We start from the raw sequence: 6432 nt of genomic DNA on the forward strand, positions 1-6432 counted from the left end.
GCCTGCTTCAGATTCTGTGTCTCCCTCTCTCTCTGCTCCTCCCCTGCTTGCGTGCGCGCGCTCTGTCTCTCTCTCTGTCTCTCTCTTTCTCTCAAAACTAAAAAAAACTACAAAAAATTATTTAATAAAATAAAAAAAAGAACTTGCCCTAGAAATGTTGGAAAGATGCTACTCAGTATGCATATTGGTAGCTTCTATTTAACTGTCCCTTTTCAGTATGCAGAATTTGCATAATGCTGCCCTTTATTCCTTATGTTGCAAAGGTTTTTATGGAAAGAGTGTATCAACCAAAAGAATCTATACGGCATAGAGAAAAGGGGAAGGCAAATCATCTGTTTTTTTCTTTTCTTTTTTTTTTTTCTTCTCTCTCTCTTTCTTTCTATGTTTATTTATTTTGAGAGAGAAGAAGGAGAAGGAGGATGGGGCAGAGAAAGAGTAGAGGGAGAAAATCCCAAGGTGGTGCCACTCTGTCAACGCAGCCTGATGTGAGATTCAATCTCCCAAACCTTGAGATCATGACCTGTGCTGAAATCAAGAGTCAGACATTTACCTGACTGAGCCACCCAGGAGCCCCCAAATCACTTTTCTTAACACAAGATAGAATCCAAACTTCAGTGCTTTTGCCTCTAAGAATTATGACCAAAGTCAACCATTCTTAGAAAAGCTTAAAAAAGGAGGTGGCGGTTTATATGCTGATAAAACTCTTACTTTGATACTGCCAAATTTATCTACAATATGGATTAAATTATAAGAAGTAGAAAATGTTTTCTTGGCTTTCAACTCACCATCCCTTGCAAAATTGTCTCTTCTGTTGGTTTGCATTCAAGGTAAAAATTAGTCAGCCTGGACAATATAGTGAAAAATTCTTAGAATAAGGATACAGTATTTCTGGAGAGAAATAGTTTGGCATATCTCAAGGAAAAAATGGTTTTATATGAGAATTATTGCTTTAAATCTGAAAATTATTAACAGCTCTCATTTGTTCTTGTCACTGGAGAAAAATCTTAAGGGGCTTATTGAAGAATTTGGCGTGGGAAGTTTTGCTTTGCTGAAGAGAGAAAAATAGGACATTGTGCTAAAATAATTGAGCTGGATGAAACATAAATATTATTTCATGTGCATATCCTAGCCTCATTTCTACTTTATTCGTGTATTTTGGGGTAAAGCAGTAGCTTAACAAGCTTAGGATGCTTTCTGGAAAAACATAATAAAAAATAAATAGTTGTAGTTCTTTTTATCACTTTTGATCAAGTAGAAGCAAAGAAGTTTCTGTAAAATCTCCTGCCCTTCTGTAGCACACAAGTACATTGTTTTGATGTGTCTAGGTGTGATTCCTCTCACTCTTGTAGAGACCCCCCCCACACACACAAATTCACAAATTTTTGATTTGTTAGATTTTCATAATAGTCCTTTTTTTTTTTTAAGAAAAGAAAAGCTGTCCTTAAAACTTTCTGTAATATAGCATCCCCTCCATCTTCAATTCTGAAAAGCACCATTTTGTTTTTATAATGTTTTAATTCATCTTTCCCTCAGCAGAATGTAAGCTCTAATCTCTTGGTTCAAAACTTTATCCTTAGCATCTAGAACAAAAGTAGGTACTTACTGTTTGTTGGTTGAATTAATTAAATGATTGCTTTCTGGCTCTTCTCATTGTTCCAGTAACTTTGTTTTAAATACAATAGATTTCTTTGTGAGGCAGTTTTACAATCAGTCAACTTCCCACCTACCCCAGTTTTCCTTTCGTGCTTCAGCTGGCCAGCCAGTATTTGCACAGCAGGCCACAAAATGGACTTTGTCCCTGCCCTTAGGGAACTTAACGTCTCTTCAATACCAAAGGCTCAGATCCAACATTACCTTGTCAGTAATCTCTTCTCTCTCCTGTGTCGTGGAAGAAGTACATTTATTTCTTTGCCAGCCTTCGTCAGTGGTGCCCTCATCACACTTGATGAAATGTTTAAAGCATGCCTAAACTTACAGTGGTCTCCAGATTTTATCTGATCCTCTGTTTTACAATAATTGTTTACTTATCTTGATCTTTTAATAGGATGCAGTTCTTTATTTTACTTTAGTTTTAGAAACTTCTGCTAACCTGTGTATAAATGTTTTCGAAGATATTAGGTGTTCATTCACATTTTTATTCAGATAACTTTGACAAAATCCAAAGCTGTATGTAGCTGTATGGAAATTAAAGGGATTTCCCCCTTCCCCTTTTCTAGAGTATAAAAGACTCTGACACTGGTCTCAAAAATGTCTAATGGTCAGGGTACCCAGGTGGCTCAGTTGGTTAAGCATCCTACTTTGGTTCAGGTCGTGATCTCATGGCTCGTGAGTTCGAGCCCCGCGTTGGGCTCTGTGCTGACAGCTCAGAGCCTGGAGCCTGCTTTGGATTCTGTGTCTCCCTCTCTCTCTCTGCCCCTCCCCAGCTCATGCTCTGTCTCTCTCTCCTTCAAAAATAAATAAACATTTTTTTAAAAATGTCTAATGGTCAAAAAATGTCATTGGCTTTTGATATTTTAAGACTTTTATTCCCTTTCCTTTCTTTGGTTTGATTTGTAGGTAATATACACCATGGAGTACTTTACCTTATTCTTCTCACTAGATTATATATTATATTCTAAAACAGCAATAAAGCATGTTTGGTCATTTTTGTTTGAATCCCAGGAATGAGCTCTGACCAAATGGCAGCCAGCCCTGGCTTTCTCCTTAGCCAAAATTACATCTGCATTTTCCATTACCTCATTTATATTCTTTTTGCTCTCTTTCTTTTTTTATATATTTAAAATTCCTCTAACATTCTTTCATGGTATATTTTCTGAAGTTTACTTTAGATCACTTGAGGACTTGTGATATAAAAAGGCTGGGGATAGGGTTGCATTGATTTCTTTCCCCTGTTCGTAGTCTTTCTTTAAGAGCTTCTGTCTTGAAAATAATGTATAGCAGTTTACAGATCTTCGTTTTAATCATAAACAGAATCAGATCCCCCACCCCCACCCCCAGTTCCAGCAGCTTTGCTGGTGGCATTTCTGGTTGCTGATGTTTCCATAATTGCAGTAAAAAAAAAAAAAAAATTGCAATTTTTTGAGCAAACCTTAACAGAAAAATAATAAAAATCTCAATAACTAACATTTATTCAGCACTTAATCCTGTATGCCTGACACTGTGTATTTTACATAAATTGTCTAATTCTTAACAGTTTTATAAGGTAAATGATATTATATTCACATTTTACAAGTGAAGAAACTGAGACAAAGAAGGTTAAATGGACTTACATAAAGATACGTATTATGGGCACCTGGGTGGCTCAGTCTTGATTTTGGCTCAGGTCTCACAGTTCCTAGGATCAAGCCCTCCATCAGCTCCATGCTTAATGTAGAACCTGCTTCGGATTCCTTCTCTCTCTCTCTCTCTCTCTCTCTCTCTCTCTCTCTCTCCCTGTCTCCCCCTCCCCTCCTCCCTCCCCCCTTTTCCCAACTCAAGCTCTCTTGCTTTCAAAAATAAATAAATAAATAAATAAATATTTTTTAAAAAGATAAGCATTATATTTCATTTACAGTTCAAAGAAATAAAGCATTAGGGAATAATATTAATATTTTGGGAATCTGTATTGGAATTAAAATTTTGAGTTCATTTGTCTGTCTTTCCTATAATTATCTGTAGACTTACAATTTAGTAACTATTAACCCCACTGATAAAATTGAAAACTGAGCTTATTTTTGTTTATTTTTATTTATTTTTTTAGTGTTTGTTTATTTTGAAAGAGAGAGAGTGCACAAGCAGGAGAGGGGCAGAGAGAGAGGGAGAGAGAGAATCCCAAGCATGCCCCACAATGTCAGCACAGAGCCCAATGTAGGGCTCAAACTCATAAACTGTGAGATCATGACCTGAGCTAAAATCAAGAGTTGGATGCTTAACCTGCTGAGCTGCCCAGGTGCCCAGAAAACTGAGCTTATTTTTAGATGGCTTTTGGGAGAAGTAGGAGAGGAGGGGGGCTTGGCATTGTGAGTGGAAGCATTCTTTTCTTACTTGGTTGTCTTTTTATAGACACTAAAATAAAAGACTAAAAATCTGTGAGGATATAATCTTTAGCTTACTATTAAGTATATAAAAACCATATCTTACTAGTATAGGTTTATAAGTAATTGTAAACATCTTCATAATTGCAGAAGTGTTTACAGACTTACTATATTATTACTCATAGGAGTCCTAAGAAATATAACAGTAGAAGAATTTGCACTCTCATATCATGACTTACAGAGTCAGGTGAGCACTGGACTAAAAATTTGGTCGTTCTACTCTACCAAGCTTGGAGCCTGGGGATAGGTTTGTTTGTAGATACCTACTGAATTTCAAGGCAATGTCTAATATTGGCATTATTCAAAATCTCAAGTTTTAAAAGTCTACCTCAGAGATGCCAAGTTTCCTAGGCATTGATGGCATCTCCCATTGAGTACAGAATGGAGTCTAAATCATTCTTAGGATAAGCTTCGTTTCATTTATTAAAAATGACTGAATCCTGTAAAGCATCTCCAAAGTTAGAGTTCAGTCTTATTGAAGGTCGGGCAACCATGTCTTTATTCCTAAGTGACCTGCTAAGTAGCTAGCCATTGGACCACACAAGTGACCTATCTAATCTCTCAGAAGATCCTCACGTGGCTTAAATTCTTACTATGACTGTCTTCACCTTAGTTTTTCTTTATCTTTTCTTGTGATCCCATCTCTTAACTATCTGCCATAATAGCTTGTCATAGCTCTGTTAAGTTAGCAAATGAAGAGCTGGCTACTGTTCATATCCTCATTTTATAGATAAGAAAACGGAATATAAAAACTGCTCAAGGTAACACAGCTAGTAAATTGGTAGAGTTGGGCCTCAGATCCAAGTAGTACTGACTTTAGTACCTATACTTAGCCATCATATAATTCTCCTTCTTATTCCCTGCTCTACAGGAGCTCCAGAACAGAGCTATCTCGTGTCTATAAAGGAGAGCAGAATGGGCCCAGTGGCCAAGGTGGTTTAGCATTGAGCCCATTTTTCTTGTTTGTATGTGGACTTTGACATCATTCTAGTTTTAATAAAACAATATTCTCCTGTGAAAGTTCTTTAAGACTTGTCTTTGATAGGGTTTTAGATGTTTACATGAAATGCTATATAAATGGAATGGCCTTGTACAATTTTATCCAATTAAGATTTGATAGAACAACTAGATGCCTAATTTATCCAGAAATCTTACAGCAGATTTTTTTTTTTATTATTATTCTGGGGGTGGTAGGAGGGACTTCAAACCCATTTTAAGATAACCATAGGTAAAACAAAGAAAAGCACTACTTTAATATTTTGATGTTCTCTTGAAGCCTTTTTTGACCGGCATTTTCAATTTAACATACGACAGGAAAAACACTGGTCATGTTGGTGGGCTTGAGTTGTTCAAGTGATTATCTTCAGTCATGGTTGGATTTTCTTTTTGCTTGAGCAGAAGTCTTCAGCGATTTCTCTAAAATTTTAGTTCACAAATGAATTAGGAAGGTCAACTGTAAGCAAGAACATGTTTCTGGAAAGAAATTGTTCCAGGAGGTTGGTAATAAGTGGTTAGATCCAAAGTTGAGTTAAAGACACACGCGCGCGCGCGCACACACACACACAATAAGTTGGAATTAGCAAATTGGACTAGCCAAACCCCTGTGGATTCTGCCCTGAAGGTATTGAATCTCAGTATTGAGAAAATATCTAACAGTTCCTTGAAGTTGTGTTAGTCCCACCCATCAGTATGTGGTAATGCTTATAAAGTTCTCTAGGCTTTCTGACTTGAATAGCAGACAGGATCAGAAAATTTGGAAGTGGGGAGAGCAGGAGTATTAATAAGCTTGTTTATACGTAAGTTATAGTTCAGATCTGTAAAACCATTGGCTCACTAAATTTTTGTGATTCCCATTCTTGTAATACCAATATTTTGCTGATAGAACAATACAAATACATTTCAGGAAATTTTGGTGTTCCAGTAAATCATGTGAAGACAATATTGAAAAAATCATTTATAATTTCCATTTTTTGTAAATTTGACTGTTTAAACATTACATACATTATTTTTTAAAATACTGGGGTGCCTGGGTGGCTCAGTCGGTTGGGCGTCCGACTTCGCCTCCGGTCATGATCTCTCAGTCCGTGAGTTCGAGCCCCGCATCGGGCTCTGTGCTCAGAGCCTGCAGCCTGTTTCAGATTCTGTGTCTCCCTCTCTCTCTGACCCTCCCCCATTCATGTTCTGTCTCAAAAATAAATAAACGTAAAAAAAAAAAATAAAATAAAATAAAATACGTAAATACTATGGATCACTTAATTTGGGGGGGGGGGAAATTGGCACAAAATATATTGGCAGGAGTTCAAGGGGCACGCCTGGTTGGCTGAGTTGGTTGAGCATCTGGCCCTTGATGTCGGCTCAG

The 6432-nt window shown here is 36.9% G+C and overlaps 1 protein-coding gene across 7 annotated transcripts in view; it reads left to right on the forward strand.

Moving 5' to 3' along the window:
- The window catches only part of RALGPS2 (Ral GEF with PH domain and SH3 binding motif 2), a 168698-nt gene that overhangs the window by 92398 nt on the left and 69868 nt on the right, over window positions 1–6432 (forward strand). The window lies entirely within an intron of this gene.

Source organism: Felis catus, chromosome F1, assembly GCF_018350175.1.
Source record: "Felis catus isolate Fca126 chromosome F1, F.catus_Fca126_mat1.0, whole genome shotgun sequence".
Taxonomy (NCBI): domain Eukaryota; kingdom Metazoa; phylum Chordata; class Mammalia; order Carnivora; family Felidae; genus Felis; species Felis catus.